The sequence below is a fragment of the Parasteatoda tepidariorum genome, chromosome 4 (genome assembly GCF_043381705.1).
Source record: "Parasteatoda tepidariorum isolate YZ-2023 chromosome 4, CAS_Ptep_4.0, whole genome shotgun sequence".
NCBI lineage: Eukaryota > Metazoa > Arthropoda > Arachnida > Araneae > Theridiidae > Parasteatoda > Parasteatoda tepidariorum.
Window position 1 is genome coordinate 54368033 of NC_092207.1, and position 21786 is coordinate 54389818.

At 27.0% G+C, this 21786-nt stretch overlaps 1 protein-coding gene across 33 annotated transcripts in view; it reads right to left on the bottom strand.

Annotated features, from left to right (window-relative positions):
• The window catches only part of LOC107452081 (bromodomain adjacent to zinc finger domain protein 2B), a 124629-nt gene that overhangs the window by 98269 nt on the left and 4574 nt on the right, over window positions 1-21786 (bottom strand). The window contains exon 1 of one of the 33 annotated variants that reach the window (XM_043048843.2): window positions 3218-3395. The exons of the other annotated variants lie outside the window; for them this stretch is intronic. The gene's annotated coding sequence lies outside the window, so the exon portion shown is untranslated. Of the gene's footprint in view, window positions 1-3217; window positions 3396-21786 lie in introns of those variants that run through there. 33 annotated transcript variants of the gene reach the window in all.

Genomic DNA, 21786 nt, shown 5'->3' on the forward strand with positions numbered 1-21786 from the left:
ACCACTGCGATTTTATGTAGGCAATGCAATGTTATAGTGTTTAGTGTCCAATCTATTTGGAAATCCAGATATATGCAACGTACTTATTTAAAAACAATGCTTTAGTTATGTTATAATTGGAAAAAGAGTACCTTAATGCTTAGAATAGCAATGGAAAGTTATTTTGTCAACTATGATTTGTGTGACCATCTCTGCTTATTAATCAAAAAGAAATACTGAAACATCAATGAAGGGTTTTGTTAACATAAATGTGAGCAACAGTAAAGGACCGTAAAGGTTGGCGTGGGGTCAAGATGAGGAGTCTACACTGAGTTGAATAGCTATTTTTTCTTGTGTTGTGCTTTCGTTCATTTGATCATTTCTCATCGAGTTTATTTGTAATTATAAACACATAATTTATAAACCCGGTAAACTCGGCACAGACGTTCAAGTTTATAGTCGATTCTTAATGGTAAATAAAATATTGAAAGCCCCATCCACTTTTCCGCAAAAAAAAGTCTTTAAAATCAAATTAATCATAAATTTTAAGTTAATTGAATTTTTTCTTGAAGATCAAATTCAATCCCAAAAAATATTTTAACATAACATTACTAGAAAATAACCCTATAAAGAGTAATACTGATAGGGATCACTCACTTTTCCACAAAAAAAAAGTCTTTAAAATAAAATGAACCATAAATTTTTAGTTAATTGAATTTTTTCTTGAAAATCAAATTCAATACCGAAAAATATTTTAACATAACATTACTAAAAAATAACCCTATAAAGAGTTAAATACTGATAGGGATCATTCACTTTTCCACAAAAAAAAGTCTTTAAAATCAAATTAATCATAAATTTTAAGTTAATTGAATTTTTTCTTGAAGATCAAATTCAATCCCAAAAAATATTTTAACATAACATTACTAGAAAATAACCCTATAAAGAGTAATACTGATAGGGATCACTCACTTTTCCACAAAAAAAAAGTCTTTAAAATAAAATGAACCATAAATTTTTAGTTAATTGAATTTTTTCTTGAAAATCAAATTCAATACCGAAAAATATTTTAACATAACATTACTAAAAAATAACCCTATAAAGAGTTAAATACTGATAGGGATCATTCACTTTTCCACAAAAAAAAGTCTTTAAAATCAAATTAATCATAAATTTTAAGTTAATTGAATTTTTTCTTGTAAATCAAATTCAATCCCAAAAATATTTTAACTTTAGTAAAAATAACACTTTAAAGGGTCAAAATGTACATAATTTTGAAAATCAAAGCCTTACTTTTTCAGGAATCGTACCATTCGTTCCAGTATAATATTTTTACGAAACTAAAAATACACAGAACGATAGTTAAAAAGTGTGTACCTTCTAAAATAACGGCAGAAAATAATAAAAATAAAAAAAATTGTGAGTGAATGAGAACATTTCACAAATTTTATTCAGACAGAAATGCTTTTATGCAGCTCGATTACGACCCCTTAAGAATGAAGTCAAAATGTTCAAAAGTATCAGACGTCTGGAATTCTCCCGGATAATCCTTGTTTTTGAACTTCGGGGTAATGTCCGGTAGACGGTGACTAAAAGTTTTTGTTTATCCGCTCTCCAACATATTGAATTATTGAGAATCAGTTTAAAATATTTAATACAAGAGATTATTTCAAACTTTATTTTTTTTTTCAAGTTCAGATATATAATTTTAAAAATATATAAGTTTATTACTTTTATTATATATTTTTACGTGTAGAATCACCGAAAATTTATAAGAAAATGTTTACCGTACACAAATGTTTAATATATAAAGAAAAAAGTTAAGACTAATGATCTTGAAAAAAAATAGACTTAAAAAATAGACTTAAAAAAAATAGACTTAGAATTTTTAAAATCAAGTACCTTNAAGTGGTTTAAGTTAAAGAGCTTTGTAGTCGAGCTTAAGATTTCAATTTTCAAACTCTTTATTAATTTTGAACTTAGATTTCAACTAACATTCAAAACTAAAAAAAATCTAGCGACAAAGAAAAGAATAATTTATTCATTCATAAAATACATATATTTTTATTAGGTTTAAATAAATAAAAAATTTTAAAAATTACCAGCCGCTTTATAAGAACGTTTTTTTTTTTTCTCTTTTTTTTTCGAAGGTGAATCACACGGAATAAAAGATGACAAGTTCAGGCATTTCGAAGATTTCATACTACAAATATATTCTTATGAAAGTACAGTTGTTCATGTTTGTAGAATATTTTAGCTAAAATTATTCAGATTTTAGCATTTTGGTTTTAATTAACTAAACTTCACTGCAACTTTTTCATAACCTTAATTTATAATACAGAAATAAAAAATTTAAAACCCACAATGACAAAAACTGATCTATTTCACTGAACACATTTTTAGAGTTAAGACGTTTTTCTTAACTAATCTCTTCGATGCAGAAAGAGGGATTGCATAAAGTGCCAAAAGCTATCTTTTCTTGCCCTTTACCAATAAATTGCATCATGACTAGCTTTAGCATTTTATATCATCATTAGTTAGGAAGGGAGGCGAGGAGATTAACACTAAAAATAAAAATACTGACCATGGACGTGTAATAATAGAGCTAACCCCTTCTTGGTGTAAATAATAATTAGTTGCTATATATTTAGGTAATAAATCCGGAGAGCATGTAAGGTTAACTGATTCAAAAGCCTAAGTTAGAAACTTTTGGAGAAATATTTCCCTTGATTACTTCGTATAACCAGAAGCGAAGTCTTTCTAATCGCTGTCTGAATTTAATAGAACTTATTGATTCATACTGAGGCGAAATAGTTAACCTGCCCGAAATCGACGCAGCACGAGTGTAATTGACACCACATGCTCGGACGCCCAACATCTTAACTGACCCGTGTCCAGCAGAGGGTAAAAAATGAAAACAAAGATCTCATAGGAAGAAAGGAGAAAGAAAATGTCCTCGCAAGTAAACCAGATTCTTGGAGGCGAATTTTCTCGCCATTCATTTTCCAGACACAGTCTCCAAAAGCAACGCAGAGAGCAATTTGAGTCAAACACAACAGGGGTGGTCGGCGGAGGGGATTTGGGAAGAGAATTCTGCAGCTAAAACTGAATCGATACCAGCTCATCAAAACATTGGAAATAAGGGGGAGAGAAAGAGCTTTTCCCAAAATGATGGCATCCGATGGATTGCGGGTGGATATACACACACACACACAGAGACACATACAAGTATACATACCGCTTCTTCGCCAACCTTTCGCTCCTTAGAAGAAATTAGCCGACTTTTATAAAAGCAAAGCAATTACATAGCTGGCGAAGGTATGCAGGAATGGTAAAAGCTGATTGGAGAAGGATGTGAAGTGGAGAAGAGAGAGGAAAAAAAACTGAAAGGAAAACCACGCAGTTTCAAGAAAACCTCGTCAGAATACGAATCCAAGATGGAGAATGAGTTATTTTTCACCTGCGCCGTCTCCTTTATCCAGAAAAATTCGATTCTTTATCATCTTTTAGGAAAAAAGCTAGCCATTTATAGATATAGTCGAGCAAGAAAAATTAATGGAGCACCCGATAGTCGAGAGCCAATGCTGCAAAGCATTGCTGGTTAAATCAAAGTAAAATGCACCGTCTAATTAAAATGACGCCTGTTTAAAATAAAAACTGAGACCGTTTTATAATAAGTTTGAATAGTAAAAATCAAGTTTCTAAATTTTCTTTTCTTAAATTGCAATTTTTGAGAACGAATCTTAAACAAAATTGAGATTTCCAAAAGTAGAGTACAATCTATTTATCCTATAAAACGTATCCTTTAACGGAAGAAAATCGCATTTTCATTCCATCCTCCAATTTCAGTTTCAATTTTAAAGAATGAATCTAGAACAAAATAGTGCTTTTCAAAAGTAGAACATTGACAAACTATTTAGCTTAAAAAAGGTATCCATAAACATAAAAACGCATTTTTGTTCCATCATACGATTTCAGTTTCAATTTTAAAGAACAAAACAGGGAAAACATCTTGGAACAAAAATGTGATTTCCAAAAGTAGAACACTCACAAACTATTTATCCTATGAAACATATCCTTTAACAGAAGAAAATCGCATTTTCATTCCATCCTCCAATTTCAATTTTAAAGAATGAATCTAGAATAAAATGGTGCTTTCCAAAAGTAGAACATTCACAAACTATTCAGCTTAAAAAACGTATCCATAAACAGAAAAACGCATTTTCATTCCATCATTCAATTTCAGTTTCAATTTTAAAGAACAAATCTAGAACAAAACATTGAAAACATCTTGAACAAAATTATGATTTCAAAAATCACGACATTCACAAAATATTTAGCCTACAAAACGCATCCTTTAACATAAAATCGCATTTTCATTCCATCCTTCAAAAAGCCGTCTAAGACGTTAAGTCAACACAAAAAATTTCGATTCAAAAAGGAAAGAAGAAAAAAAAGTCATAACGCAAGTTGGAAAATATTCCAACAAAAACTCTCTGACCGATAAGGAATCTAACAAGCTTAATTTGAAAACTTAAAATACTGAATTTCATTAAAAGCGAAGCAAATCGATCCTTCATTAATTTTTGCAGGAATGGTTTAAGGTAATTAGTTAAAAATTAATATGGGGAAGGGGAAAACTGAAAGAACCAATTAAAAACCTCATCAGAACATGAATCGATTAAAAAATACAATTATTTTTCACCTACAAGTGCCTTCTCTTTCACAAAAAAAAATTTATTTTTTATAATTTTTCAAAATGTAGTTATAAAAATTAAAAACAATGAAAACCATTTTCGCACCAAAAATTTGTGTGTGAGTCAATCCAATCTTGGTTTGAGAAAAGATAGCGGTTATTATTTTAGCAAGTGGTTTAAGTTAAAAATCCGTCTATTTACCGACCCTTTGCAAATTTTAATCCTCAAAAAGAAATAATTTTTCAAAACTCTTTCAAATCAGAACATTCTTATTCTCTTGATTATTTGAAAATGGGCAGTTCTAAAAGATTACCTAAAACATAGTTCCCTAATAAAATTGCTATAGAAATGTTTCAACTAATTCACAGAAAATTACTTAATTCCCTTAAATCTTGTCGATGCAAAGCATAGAGCAAATAGCATTTATAGTAGGAAGAACTAGTCTAGGTAGGAAAAACGGTTTCTGAAAAGATAAATTTGATACCTATAAAATATAAGATTTTAAAACATGAGTCTTTTCTCCAACTTTTTTTTAAATTAAATTTCGCTACTATATTCAAAAACATAACATACCCAAAATATTAATCATCAAAAAATAATTAATAAAACAATCAAATACACACGTTTAATGCTCGAAAAATAGTGCTAAAAATATCCATATCTTTATAAAATTCTTGGCAAAATATTGATAGTTAAAAATCTCCCATTATTTTTTTTTTATAGAAAGCTATTGTGTCTTGTGACCCGAATCTCAAATTTAGGACCCCAAAATATATGTTAATAAAGCCTATAAGTAGAACATTACATGAATGTTTGGTATTTTAATGGTACAAACATCTTCATGTATGCATTTTCAGCATCATGCATTCAGAAACAGAAATCAATTTAATAGCAAACATTAATAAATTACGCTAACATTAAAATTCATTCGACAACTATCCCTACCAAACATAAAAGCCTAAAAAAATTATTCCAAAAGTAAAATATATAAAAAATGTAAAAATACAAAACTTAATGCTTAACATGATGGTAATGAATGTATCGACAGATTTTAAATAACTATTTCTATAATTGGATACTTGCAACTCAAAGAGAAAATCACTGATTCACGATAACAATGATTCTGATAAACAAAATGGTGAGTTAATATTCTGGATATTGCTAGCTAAGTCTCTTCATATAAGTTAGAATGTTAATTAACGTGATCGTGAAGTTAATTAAATACAACATCATCCATATCGAATAAAATATATAACGAATTTGTTAAAATATAATTCTTTCTTGTCAATGTCATTTGTTTAACATAGATTTATTATTTGTTTATGTATTTTATTGTAACTGTGATACTTTTTGTTTTGTGTAACTGGAAACTTCATTGTATAGTTAGTTTGTATATGTTCTGCATTTCTCCATGTCTGTGCGCTAAGTAACAAATAAACCAAATCTTTCTTTGAGAAAGAAAATAGAATGTATCACTTAAGAGAATTCATATTTGACGGGCTAGGCTTACTCGAAATAGAATGGAAAGAACAGTTGCTAGCATAAACAAACACTTTCAATAGCCAATCAGGATCGATACATTCTCTGACGTCACTTGCAGGCATCTAATTGGGTATACTATAGTCTACGTCACAGGTCATGTTATTCCTACTAAATTTAACTAGTAAACAGCATTTTTTGCGAACCTGACTTCTAGCAACAAGTACACATTAAATGAAGTGTGTTGTTATAAGTCGCTACTCGGCAGGTTGGAATTGTATTAGTCTAGTTCCTTTTGAAATAATTTATTTTGTTGTTTTATCTAAGTTTATGAATTTAGTAAACGTATTTGAAACTCAACTTATTAATTAAACTAAAAGGTAAATGTTATTCCTAGCAAAATTTTCGAAGTGGAAGTAGTTGTGTTTTCTTCATATTATACCCAATTATAACATAATTACACGCATTTAAAATTATTAAATGTTAAATGACATTAACACCCTTCCTTCCCAAATAGATGTGATAAAGTATACCATCAAGAGACACAAAAATAAATTGAAAGCTAACTAACAAGGTCATTTATTATGCGGAAATAAGTGAAAAAAATATAGAATGATATAAAATTTATTTGAATTATCCCTTAATCATTCATATTTCAGTTAGCATGAAACCGCAATCAACATAAAAGCAAAAGAGGAAAACAATACAGAAAAAAAAAGAAAAAGAAATACGGAAAAGATTAAGAAAATGAAAAGTGAAAAATTATCATCATTAAAACACCGCACGTTCTATTCTCACGAAACCCCCTTTCTTCATGGCCGGATTCCCCCCCACTCCGGAGAGTCCGGGAATTTTCAGGCGTAGGAGGTAGAGAATAATCCCTTTTTGGCAACAAGAAATAATCCCTAGTCACCCAGACAAGGGATAATGAGGATCAAACACACGAGAAGAATTCGAACGTAAAAACCCGGGCAGTTTCCGCCATTTTGGAAATACGCGGAGGATAAAAAATATATATAAATATAAAACTTATCCAAAATGTGTCAATCGATGAGTTTTCCGTTTGCCTCCTCCATCCAGCTTCAGAAAAAAAAAGGAGAAAAAATAAGCACATTAAAGAAATGGCGAAAGAAATGGCGAAAAAGAAATAAATTGGAGGAAAATGAAAGATGCAGTCATGACGCCAACATTAATATCTCGAAAAATGAAATAAGGTGCATCAATTCGCATCGTACAACTACACGAAGAAATTTAAAAAAATGCTAAGATAGTTTCTGACTCTCACAAACCAGACAAACTTATTACAAAATCGCTGGGGCAATGACCCAAGAAATGTCTAAACACAGGCGAAAGCAATTCATATCGGCGTTTTCTAAAACAAGAAAAGCTAATTAAAACTTAACAATAAATGTCTTAGGAAACTATTGTTAGGGCTTGGTTTAGAAAATATAAATAAAATTATGGTCTAAAGAACTGCTTGGAAATTACGGTTATAATTTAAAGATTAGACAGACATTTTTTTTCTTTTTTTTTAAATGCGCCAAAATTTGTTTCCAAGTTTTGATAGATAAATAAATATTAAAAGGTAAAATCATTTATTTCTTTAATAGTATAATTATGTTAGACATTGAAAATTGAGAAAAAGAAAGCAAACGATTTAGTAAAACGGCAAAATCGTTCGTTATTAAATTTAAATGTTTGCTTTTGAATAAAATATATTTTTACACAAGTACAAGTTTAACGATATGTAAGTCTTACATAACTACGCTTAAGTTAAAGCAATTATTTTGAGAAAACGATTTTCAAAAACCGCAAAATCATTCCTCTTTATTAATTTTAAATTTAAAACTTAATTTTTTTCCCCCTGTAAATGTCACATAGCAAAAGAATATTTGTTTCGTACAGAATTAAACTTAGATTTATACTTAACTTTAATATACTTAATATTCCTTTTTTTTTCTTCCTATTTTTATTTTTCAAATTTATTTTCCAAAATATGAGCATTGGAATATGAACATTAGATAAATTTCTGACCCAAAAGCTCTCAATACTAAAATAATTGTCCTGAAATTGTTCGAATAAATACATTTATAAAAGTACATCAATAAAAGTACATTTGAAGCTTTGGTTTCCTCTTTTAAGTTGGGGTTTTGGGTACCCGTCTCCCCAATGCTATTTCCTAAATCAGTCCCGGGCGGTGATAAATATTTTAATGTCACAAATTTACTTAGCGTATTAATTGATAGTTCCCGATAAGGAAGAAAAGAAAACATAAGTAGAAAAATCATTGATTGTAGAAAATAAGTAAAGCTCATATTAAAAATACAAACATTAAAAAAAAAAGAGTAATAAAACAAAAAACTACGTAAAATAAATTTTTAAAAAAAAGTCTAAGTTTAAGTTATAAAGAAGCTGTTCTATAATGATTTTTAAATAATCAGTAATAGTTTTTGTAAAACGAAAGGAAACACAAGGATAATTTATCAGAGCAACGAGTTTGGCGGATTTTATAAATGGACTAAAGCCAATTTCAAAATAAATTGCTCAGTGCAAACATTAAAATAACATTTCACTATCACTAAATTTACTGTCAGCTTGTTAATAATAAATGCATTAGAAATAATAATTGACACTGTAAACAAAATTAAAATCTTAAAAAAAAAATTATCCTTAACTTCATAAAAACATAATAGATATTTAATAAAATGGGCAGTTACTTTCAAGTTTCCCCCAAAAGTACTTTATTTTTATTTATTTATTTATTTTTTTTTACACTGTTTATGAACACAAAAGAAATAAGCCCAAAGGAAAAGAAATTTGTTTTAATTTTTTCTTCGCAAAAACGAATATTTAAGATTTCTGTCGAGCAAATTCTCTTTAGCAGAGTTTAAAATATATTTTCAATAATTCGGAAAAAGTTTACGTGAAGCATCCATATGAATAAACATGGGTAGTCTCATTTTTTCCAAAAATAAACCACTTTTAAAATAAATTCAATGGTCTCACAACAAATGCATGTTTTTTTTTTCTTTCCTTCTTTTTAGAGAAAAATTTTTTTAGTGTGCTTGTTCGCGGCAACAAAATAATATTCACTTTTAAATTCCCTTTACATGCATTTTATTCGCGTTTTTTTTTTTTTTTTTTTTTTTTTTAAGCACACAATGTATTGTGGTCAAAGCTGCTGTATTTTGAAATAAAATAATTCTTAAAATGGAGAATGGTAATCATCAATTGTTAAACTAAAGTACAAAAAGCTAACAAATAATTTCAAAAAAAAAATTTTTTTTTCTTTTATTATTATCGTGTGTTACTGATTTTTTTTTCACTCTGAAAACTAAAAACGGTTAGATAATTTCTAAATTTTTCTATGTTTTATTTAAGAAAAATTTCATTACCTAAGTACAGCTTTTCATCACTCTTTCAAAAATTAATAGAATAGAATGTTCTCTACATATCACATGAGCAGAAAGTTTTAAAATAAGACTGAAAAATCATAAATTTAAAAAAAGAAAAATTTATAATTTCAAAATGTTATCGATTTTAACCCGAAAAAAATTAAAATAAATAAAAGAAAAATGAGTCAGGGCTGCGATTATTTCCTTATTTTCTCTCTCTCTCTCTCTCTTTTTTTTTTTTTTTTTTTTTTTTTTTTTTTTTTTTTTGGAAAAATAAAATAAAATTTTCTTTGAGGGATAAAAAAAATGGATAAGTTGCATTTAACTAGTTCGGAGAAAAAAAAAACTTTTCTCACGTGATATGTGATATGAAAGATTAAAAATCTTTAAAAAAGCACAATACATTTATTTGGTTAATAAAAATTATAGTATAACTGTCAATATTTGTTATTCTTGGATTAAAAAATTATAACTAAAACCAGAATTTTGCTTTATAACAGAATGTAACATTTCTTTCTAACTTTCATGAATGTCGTTTCTCAATTTCTTTAAAATGTGTAATTAAATACAATTCGAATTAATACAATTAGAAATACTGATTCAGATTAAAAATCCTGTTTCCTTATGTTTTTATTTTAATTTTAATGTTTTAAATTTATTTTAAGATCATTTCCGGAATTTTTTTAGGTCATCAAAATCTGTTCTTTAATGAATTATAACCTTTTTTTACCATCCTTAGAAAATTTCTTTTACCTTTAATTGCTCAAAATATATGTTCCGCAAAAGCAGAAGATATAAATATCGTAGAATTTAAGTTATAAAATTAAAGTTTTTAATGTTCTTAAAAAATTAACTGAATTTACATTCATTCAGGGTAAGCAAGATCTGAGAAATAAAAAGCTCTTACTATTCAAAGTTTTCAGTAAGAAAATATTCAAATGAATTACAACTAATGCTTACAGATTCCTAAAAAAATTTTAAAAAAATTATAAGATTTCTACAACAACGTAATTCTAATATGAATTCCCCACTAATAAGAATCAAAATTCAAGGGAAAACAATCGTAATTCATAAGAGAGGAAGATGACACAATTATTATATCCGCCTTGATCTTTTTTTAATCAATTATTCAAAAACTATACATAGGTTACATTAAAAGAGACGTTACCATTAACAATTAAGGAATTAAGGTGAAATGGAATGGAATTTTCTAAAGCAAAATGGAATCAACGATGGATGGAAATGGAATCAGTGAAAGCATGGATCAATACGAGACGGTAAAAGGCTATTCAATGAATATAACTCCAATTTTTCAGAAAGGAATAAACTACTTAATACAACCAAAACAACTAAAAAAATATTTTGAGGCGGAAAAAAAAGCATCGATTCTGGCTTTGATATCGTTTGAACAACGAACGACAAATAAAAAAAAGGAAAGGAATAGAAAATGGCGACCAGAGAAACAACTCTTAGCCAGTTTTTTAAAACAATCATTACTTTAAAATGGTTCTCAGAAAGCTATTGCATTCGTCCGTTGGAACGAGGACGACTTTTTTTTCTCTCTTCTCAGAAGACAACTCATTACTGAACGATATTAAAACATAAAAGAACGTTTTTAGCTTCCCTAACAAGAACTACATTTTTACTTGTATACTGAATAAAAGAAAATTCGATCTCAGGTTTAATTTACATAAAAATAGTTAACAGTTAATATATGAAAAATATTTTATAAAAAATATTTATTCGTTTTTTGTAAATCATGACATTTAACAAAAAAAAATTTGTTGTTGTACCAAATTCAAAAAATAAAAATCTCAGATCGTTAAATGTTAGTTATGATAACCAGCAATGCAGTGAGAGAAAAAAAAGCTACAAGCAAAGATTATTATTATTTACTTTTAAATCGCTGTCAAATATGACACAAACATTTTTGAAAATCTGAGTAGCAACTTTATTTGCAAAAGAAGTGAAGATAATGTAAAGTAATATTCTTTAAATTAATGCTTTGAATTTTTTAAATGTTCACCGTGCTTATTGATTTTATTAAGGATAAGAACATTCTAATGATTACAATAATTCAAATAAACAAATTTTCAGACTATATAATTTCCTGTATGATTTAACAGTATACTTAATGGAAAGTATACTAATATGGAAAGTACAAGATAATGAGAACATTATAGATCACTAATATTTAAAATTTCTATTCAATAAAGCTCATAATAATAAAGCTGTTCAACCAATTGGAATTATCGGTTTGCTAAAAGCGAAAATGTGAAAGAAAAACCATTTATAGACTTATATATATGTTACTGTGAATGACCGAAATTGGTGGTTGTTGACTTCCACTGGTGAATGTTAACAATTACACAGTCGGTTTGGTAAATGTCCGAAATTTATACTAGGTCCAGTGAAGTACCAATGACCGGTATACATTTGTCCGGTATCAATGTTTTTTTAAGGTCAAGTGCCACTGCCCAGTATCATTTACCAAACACTGATGTTTCTCCAAATCTATCTTCAGCCGGTACTAAAATATCGAATAAAGAAAATAACATCAACGAATAAATTTAAATCAAATCGGATATAACAAATATTTCGGACATTCACAAAAGCGACTAAGTGATAGTTGACATTCACCGGTGAAACTCGACAATCTTTTGATTCTGGTCCTACACGGTAACATATATGTTTATAGACTAATAACATGAATCTACAAATACAATGTAGTTTTCTTTTTAACTTATTTTATACTTTTTAAAAGTAGACATCGATTTGAAATTAGATATAATATTAGTTGATTTCCAACTGCATTTAGTTTTGAACCAAGTTCTTTGCGGGCATTTTTCTTTTATACGGCTTTTTACAAAAATTTGAGACGAATAAAAGTATTTCTTAAAAATAAAACAATTTATTACAATCGTTATAAACATAACACTAACGATTGAATTCATTAAGATTTATCATCATATAGCAAGACAATGAAAGTGACATAATCAATGCATCAGTTTCCGCCATTTCGATTTTTTTATAATACTTAAGGCTCACGCTCAACAATACCGATAATTGCTTTAAATTCATCATTGTTAATCCTTAAAATGTCGACATTTTTCTCGAAAAACAAATATTTGTTGAATAAGTGAAGTTATTAAGGTGACTATGGAGGTATTAAGGCCTTAGTATAAGTGATTTCGAATTTTTCTTTAATAGACTCTCAGAATTCCAAAAGTTTCTTACTTTTAATTTTTCGATAGTTAGAGTAGCTGATTTAGAAACCAGAAGAGATTCTGAAACACCGAAAGGGAACTAAAATTTCACAACTGAATGAAAACAAAGTCACAAACTTTAACTTCCAATTAGACTTAAAATAATTTTTTTTAAATACTTATATTAATTAAACACATTCTAAAATATTTATGCTCTATATTGTTAAAAAAAATTTTTTTAAAGCCTTTCCTGTAATGTTGTATTTTTCAATATCTTTATTCATGATGGTCTTTCGAAAGAAAAAAAAAAATAGCGCAACTCTACTGTTTTAACTGGCATAACTCAGGAAGCTCCTAATTTTTTTTTATTAACTTCTAATTCAAAACACAGATAAGGGTAAAAATAAACTGTACCTTTTATAAAAAAAAAATACCTATATTAATTCAATACATTTTAAAATATTTATGTTATATATTTTAAAAAAAAAAATTTTTAATGCATTTCCTGTAAAATTGTAATTTTCAATATCTTTATTCGTGATAGACTTTCAAAAAAAAAAAAATATCGCAACTCTGTTTTAAGGCCTAACTCAGGAAGTTCTTAAATTTTTTGATTAACTTAACAGAACAGATAAGGTATCTTAAATATTTTAAAGCTCATATACTAATATACACACTTTTTCCAATCATATAAATGTTTTACTAAAATTTTATTTATGATTTGTTTATTTATTAACATTTTAATTGTATACAGGCAGTCATCTTAAGAAAAGAAAATTTTGTTCATAAAATTTATTTATCAGAAAAAAAATATTTTGTTAAAAAAAAAAATTCATAATGTATTTCTAATACTTTTATTTATAGCCCTTTATATTTCATATTAATCACATTCCTTGCGTAATTTTGTATCCAACTAGTTATAAAGACACTTATTATGATTACGTCCAAATCAAAATTAAGTGATAATACTCAAAATGAAAGATTTAAAAATAGAGATAGAGGGTGGGAAATCACACTTACCCTCCCTACCCACAATTCTCAAAAGCTTTCAATACATAGTTGTAACAAAAATAATTTTTAATAAAATCTTTAGGAGTTATATAAATAATCATGTAATATTTTTTGACGAAGCTTGACATTATATGTTTTGGTTCTATCATAAACTTCAAGGTATCAAACAAGTTTAGAGAATTAGTTTCGTCGGATTTGTTCAACTAGAATTTGAATAAATAAATGAACCGGAATCAACTTAAAATTATTGAAGATCGCAAGTCTGAACATTTCTCTTCCCACCCCCGATCCAAAATCGAAGTAACAAAATCGAATTTCGTTGATCAATCTTTTCTTTTTTTCCTTCTTTTGAAAATAAAGTAAATAAATAAAGAATTGTATCAACTCAAGCTGAAGATAAGGGTATATTTGGCATTATCTTTATTGCGTCAGAACTCACATTACAATTACAATACTTCCATTTTAGAATTTTATTGTTTAAATACGAGAGGCCTCATAATATATTTAAAAGTAATTAAACTTCAGAAAAAAAAACAGTGCAATAAATATAAGAACAATGCTTGATAAGAGCAATGCACCTCCGAAATAGATCAACTAAGCAAAACATATTTTATATGGAAATGAAAAATATTTCCAAGAATTAAAATAAAAATTTGTTTTTTAATTTCAAATCCTCGACTTTGCCTAAAGCAAAACATTAGAAATATAACGGTTTAGGGGGTGTAACACGCCTTCTTGTTTTCGCGCCAAGATTTAATTAAAGTCTACGGCCAGTCGAGAATTTTCGGGAATGAATAAAAAGAATGAATGAATAAAAAAGAAGCCAGGGTAGAAAAAATGTTTTCAATTATTCTATTACATTAAAGATGGTTTACACATTATACCTGAATTCCCCCCCTCTCCTAATTGTACATAGAGTTTCATTTTACTTGTGGTTATGGTGCACACTAAGGAATATTTCTTTTTTTCTTTCGTTTTTTTTAAAAAATAATTTTTCATTTTTTTGTTGTTATAAGGCCCGGCATAATGTGTGTCCTCCCATTAAGAAAAATTAATATTAAATTATATCAGTGAAATATTGTTATATTACACATTAAATATAATTTTGTGAAATATTGCTATTTTTATAAAAATATTCTTATAAAAATAGCAATATTTCACTAAAATACAACAAAACGTGTATGTAAATTTCGATTTGCCTTCTCAACGGAGCGTTTTAGTACACCATGTAGACTTCCTCCCAACATAATCAATCAGTTTATAATTTTTTTTCTTCTTTTTTTTACTTTATAGGGATAAAAACATGCTTAATGACTTTTCCAAATCAATTGAACACTTACATGAAGGGAAAAAAATTGTTCAAGGCCAAAATTAAACTACACTATTGTCAGTGGATCTCCTAATTTAAAAAACAAAAATATTTGTATTTTAAATTAAAACTATCAATATTTGTCAATTAAAACTATTTTAAAATGAAGTATGAAAAAATTTTAAAATAAAAATGTAAAGCTTTATCAACCCAATTCTCTTGTCCACATCTGGTGACCGAATTAAAGGAAGAAAGTTGCGAAATATATAAAATTAAAGCCAAATTAAGATATATTGAAAATTGTCAATCATATGAAATATGAAACCATTACTTATTGATATTGTTTTAAAAATGTTTAACTAAACATGCATACAAAAGGAATTTTATGCTTACTTGTGTAATTTTTCTATTAAGGCAAAGTAAATATACGTATTAATATCTAAACCTATTTAGAAGTCAACGTATTTCAATGTTTCACTTTTATCATCAAATAACGTTCGCTATGTTTTTTTAATGCTTTATTTTATTCCTGTTTTTCCCTTCTGAGTAATCTATTCCGAGATGATATGCAACAATCACTAAAAGAAAAAAATATCTACATTTACACCAACTGAATTTCGAAATTGTAAGTGAAATCTGAAGGAAGAAAAATAAAATACTTGTATCCATTAAAAAGTAAATTTGGAATGATTATCAAACTTACTTCTTTCTTCTTAAGCGAAATAAATTTTAAGTCAATTTTAGCAATGGTTTTATGGTTTTCCATTTAGAGCTATCAAATTATTGATTTAAAGAAGAAAAGAAAAAAAACTATACTGTCTCAAACTAACGGCAGAGTTGTAAGAGCAGCCCGTATTAAATCTGGAGGTGAAGAAGTGAATTAAAAATCAATTTTAACATGGAGTGAATTTAAAAAATTCATAAACAATAGGTTAGCTTTGTAGTAGGATCAATAGCACCGATTACTTGAGCATCTGACTTCATTATTAATTTTAAAATCATAGATTCTTTTTGGTCCTCTACAAGTATCTGACTCCATTATTAATTTAAAAATCAGACTCTTTTTGGTCTTCAACAAGCATCTGACCTTCATTATTAGTTTTAAAATCATAGACTTTTTTGGTCCTCTACAAGCATCTGACTCCATTATTAATTTTTTTAAATCATTCTCTTCTCGGTCCTCTACAAGCATCTGACTTCATTATTAATTTTAAAAACATGCTCTTTTTCTTAAAAGAAAAAAAAAGAAGAAGAAAATTGAGAATTGCAATTTAATAAATTTAAAACTTTCAAATCATTTATAAAAATTACATAAACAATAGCTGAGCCTTATAAAAAAAACAACAGCACCAGCTATTTACTTAGCCTACTCTACAAGCATCAGTTATAAAGATAAATTTTAAAATCATACACTCGAAAAAAACAAAAATAAAAACCATAATTTAATTATTTAGAAACTTAAAAATTTTAGACAACAAATAGAAATGTTAATAAAGATTTAATAAAACTTTATGAAACAAAAATCTATAATGTATAGTAATTTATTTTCTAGATGGCATCTTAAGGATAAATAAGTGTCTAGAAAAATGTATTATACATAGAAATTGAATAATTAAAAATTTGTTGAGTAATGAAAAATTTCTGGAATTCAATACTTGTCCTTAAATGTTAAAACTTGTCTGAATACTTAAAAAATTAACACATGAAATCCTACTACAATTTTACAGTAGAATATTTTTTTTAAAAAGTATTTTAGGAAATATAAAAAATTTTGCAATTATCAATGACAATATAAAATTGAAATTATCGGTGACAATTTAAAATCCTTTCTTTGATTTCAGATTGCAATTAAAACAAGTTTAACTTAATTATTTTAAAATTAATTGAGGTCTTTGAGATTGAAAAATGTAACTTCCTTGATAATACAACCTATCAATGCTTGATATAAACGCTATCAAATCAAAATGGATAAAAAATGAAATTAGAATAAGATAAAATATGATTCCACTGAATTAACCTTTGTTTTTTAAAAAAAAAGATTTCGGATGATTTTCTAAACAAGCTCACTCTATGCTAACATACAATTTTATTAAATATTAGATATTTATGTAATTATTATTGTTTAAAAGTTAATAAAAAACTTTTAAATTAATAATTTTTCTTTCAAAAATAAATTTAAAAAAAATTTATTGAACACTTCTCTTTTTATGTGTAAGAAATGCGCCATAAGTTTCTTAATAAACTTTACAGGTAAAAAAATAGGACAGGATATGTTAACTTTTTAATAATACTTGTATGTACATATTGTTAGTTTTCGTATATTGCTGCAGAATTAAAATTGTACTATGATAAAAGCTAATGCTAAAACAATGTTCTCAAGAAGTCAATATTTTTGAACAAAATAATACTTTGTGAAAAACAAAGAATTGACCATCGAAGGATTAGGGCAGGGATGGCGAACCAATGGCACGCGTGCCATTTATGGCACCCGACACAATATTTCGGGCACGCCACCGATCACATTTGTTATTACACAAATGGTATTACACTATGAAGCATATGTAACAATTAAATTAAAATTCACAAAAAACACAATTATTAATAATAAACAATTATTAATAATTAAACAATAATAATAAATAATAAACAATTATTAATAAAAAATTAACAATTAATGCTAAAAAAAACCAACTAATAACCATAAAAAGCAAGATAACAATAAATAACTAGCAAAAAAATTAACAGTCCTGCTTAAACTAACATCTTACAACCTAATATAAGTTATTTGTCATCTAATCTGCAACAACAGAAGTCACACTGATGTTACTTTAAGTTGAATTACGCATATAACTGAGACACTGCAAAATGTTTTTTTTTTCAGTGTAAGTAAAGAGATTTGAGTTGATAGTATTATTTTCCCAATAATCACGAAGTCAAAATTATTTGATGGCACGTCTATGACCTCAAATCAAACAATGTTTTAGAAAAAATGGCACGTTAGTGTATAAAGGTTCGCCATCCCTGGATTAGGGTAAAATGAAAGTATTTTCATACTGATGAATGGTTTTAATTCGTAATTATGTAATAACAGATGTTCCCAATGGAAGATATGTGTGTCACTTAAGGTACAAGAAAAATTCTTTTATGTGCATGAATGAAATCCACAATTTAATTAATTTTGATTAAAAATTTTTTAAATGAAATGATTGGTCTTTTTTAAATTTTAATTAAAAAAAAAATTTTTTAAATTTATTTATACATTTTAATGAGTGCAGACCTAAAACCAGGCTGACTGATTGCTGTAAGAAAAGAGCCTTCAAAAACATGCAACTAGCATTATCGATTCCGGCTTAGCTAAAATTTCATTTACCAAATTTTAATTATTTTTTTAAAGGAAAGTTATTATGAACTTGATGGATTTAATATTTAGTTAGCAGATGCTTTTGAAAGAGCCTATTAGTTAAAATTTTTAAAAAGAATATTCTGTATTGTCTGAGCTAAGTTCAGGGAAACCTAAATCCTCTCATAACAAATCTATATGAAATCAAAATTTTCACTACCTGTCAATCAACAGGCAAAAAGCTAGGTCCTAATACTTGCAGAGGTCAGAAATTATATTTCTTTTTCTTTTTTTACAGCAACAAAAGTACAAGTTAATATTTAACTTATAAATAAAAGTTAGGAATATTTCATCATTAAAAAGCAATAGGTACAAGTACAATTATTCGTATAAATATACTCAAACATTATGTGTTAGAATGTATATCAGTCCTGTAACAAGCTTTCACAACAACATTTCTCCAAAACATTTGAGTTCCACAGTGTCGTAAGACACTGTGGGACTGGGCAAGACAACATTGTAAGACACAGTTCACAGTAGATCACCGAAATCAAGCATTACAATCAGCAATCAGTCAGTAAGCGGGTAACCAATAAGATCGAAAACGGATAGAGGTGCACTGCATTGATCTTTGTTACACTGCACTATCGTAAAGTGCCTGACATGGCATGCAGGTTATCGGGCTACTGAAAGGTACAGAAGTCATTCTTTATGCAGAGGCTCAAAATTGTGATGGCACGTATTCAGAACATCTTCAAGGATGTAATATCAGACCCACTCCAATAGCCCATTACGAGGCTAAATAAAGTACTAGTACTACCAAATTTTTGAAGTTAGTGGGGTCATATCCAAGAGGTCAAGTAAATCATTTATATACATAAATAAAACATTATATATAAACATAATTAACATCTAAGTAAAAAAAATTAAGAGCTATTTCGTTTACTGGGAGACAAAAGAAAATATTTATATCTTGACAATGTTATTTATTTAGGCTTATTGCACATTTAAGTCGCTGATCAGATCATTTAACAACTTATGCCCAACATAAATTATCATTATTTGTCAAGTTTTTTTCACTTCCTTTCATGTTTGTTTGTGTGAACAAGGCCAAACCTTGCTATTGACATTTTGAATACTTTCTGACAAGCTGCAGTACTCAAATTTCAACTGCAGTTCTATGCTGGTTAACAATGCCAATTATTTTAGTTTCTGCTGTTTGACAACAAATGTTTGCCCATAGGCAAAATTTTGATCATTCTCTGACAAAAACAAACTAACACAAAACAAACATAATTCTTCATGATTTTCAAGCTTTATATTTTTTGGTTCTGGATGTAAAAGAAATTTTTTTAATAATAATTATTTATTTTTTTTAACTCCACTTGACAGGTAAGGTTTTTTGAAGAAAAAAAATTTATTGTTTTCTTTAACGATTTTCAGCACTAAAAAAGACCTTTTACAGCTAGTTATTAAAAATCGTATAGCCACTATTACAAGTTTAATGTTCGTTATAATTTGTATTCTTTCATGCACAAAAATGAATGTCCTGTAAAGATGCCCAATTTTTTTTCTTGAAATACCTAATTCCGAGATTAAAAACTGATTCATATGTTATAGAATAAAATAATTAAGTCAAAAAATTTTGTTATACATCAATACATTTAACTTTTTTTCTTCATTTTTTTTTTCAAAACTTATAAAGCATGAAGATATATTAAGTAGGCATATTTAACCCCTCCTTTGAATTTCGACTAAACAAATTTCTTGCAATGGAAACTAAACTGAAAATTTCTTGGGCATCACATACCAGGATTTATATAGAAGCATTTTAAGAAGAAAAATCAGTTATTTATAAATTCTTATTTCAAGGGAAAAGATCTTTATGTATGAGGAACACATAAAAGTAAATAAAACTATACAAAATACAAATTTTTAAAAAAAAAATTAAAAAGGTGGTAAAATTTTGTATTTTAAAAAAAGATTTTAATTGATTTTTAAAAAAGTTTCATATGGTCCATATAATGTTTTGGAATATAAAAACAAATACAGGAAAAAACCACCAAAAGAATCACTGAACACGAAAAAAAAGTATTAACTAGAATTGAACTCCTTAACAACTTTTTCAATATATATATATTACGAGTTTCAAAATTGTTGCACTAAGTTTCCTTTCATATTTATCTATTTAATGTTTGAACTTAGATCAATCTTTAACTTATCCTGTAACAAAAGCTTCATTTATTTAAACAATTCTTTAGTTTATAATATTTAGGAAAATGAATATGCTATTATCTATATATTAGATTTTGGAAAAATATTCCCTCAAGTGCTACACATAAAAAGAAAAAAGGTTAATAACTACTTATCTATCTGACCTCTTAAAGTTAACTTTAAAATAAATAATTCAATTAATTAAACTATTGGTTGTAAGCCTATAATTATAACATAGCAAACATGCTAATTTAGCAAAGAATTACACTAATTACATTAATTATGCAACATTGAGAATTTTGTTTGTTTATATAGGAAAACATTTTTCAAAATTTGATTGACTTAAAAGTATAACATTAGTTATACTAAACTTGGGTAAATCAGAAAATATATTACCAAAAATATATTACCTTAAACAATTATTTTTTCATTTCTTTTGTCATACATCCCCTTTGATACATTCAATTTAAAAATCTTACAGCTTTAATTATTATAGCTTGCGTCATGTTGTTAGTTAACTATCTGATAACTGTTGCAGTTAATCGCCATAACTTTAACGAAGCACTGATTTAAACATTTATAAAAAAAATTTAGTAAGCATTAAAATAAAAGTATTTTATCATAGTAAGGAAACATATTTCTCTTATTAAATTATAAGTAAAAAAAAAAGGCATAGTAATAAGTAATAAAATGATATTTTCAGTTATCACTAATAAAATTATATTTTCAGTTTTCTTAACTTATAAGCTATCTGTTATGGTTTCCATAAATAGCACTTTTATGACACATTTTTTTCATATAAGAATTACATAAATTCAGTACATAATTTCATAATTACGTATGCAAGAAAACCTATAACTAAACATCAAAATAATTTAAATATTATAAAATTTAATAAATTGTGGCAATTTTATGTTATATTTTTTAAAATGTTATTATTTTTCAATAACATAATAATTATTTTTTTCTGGCTCTAATTTTACAAAAACATGCACTCTTAAAAGGGCTATTTAAATCTAAAGTAACTAAAATAATAGTAATCTATAGTAACTACTATAAATAGTAAAGTAACTACTACTATATATACGGTATACATAGTTGGTTGACTTATTTCAGTAATAAAGTAAGACTTTAGTTGATAGGGAAATATCGATGC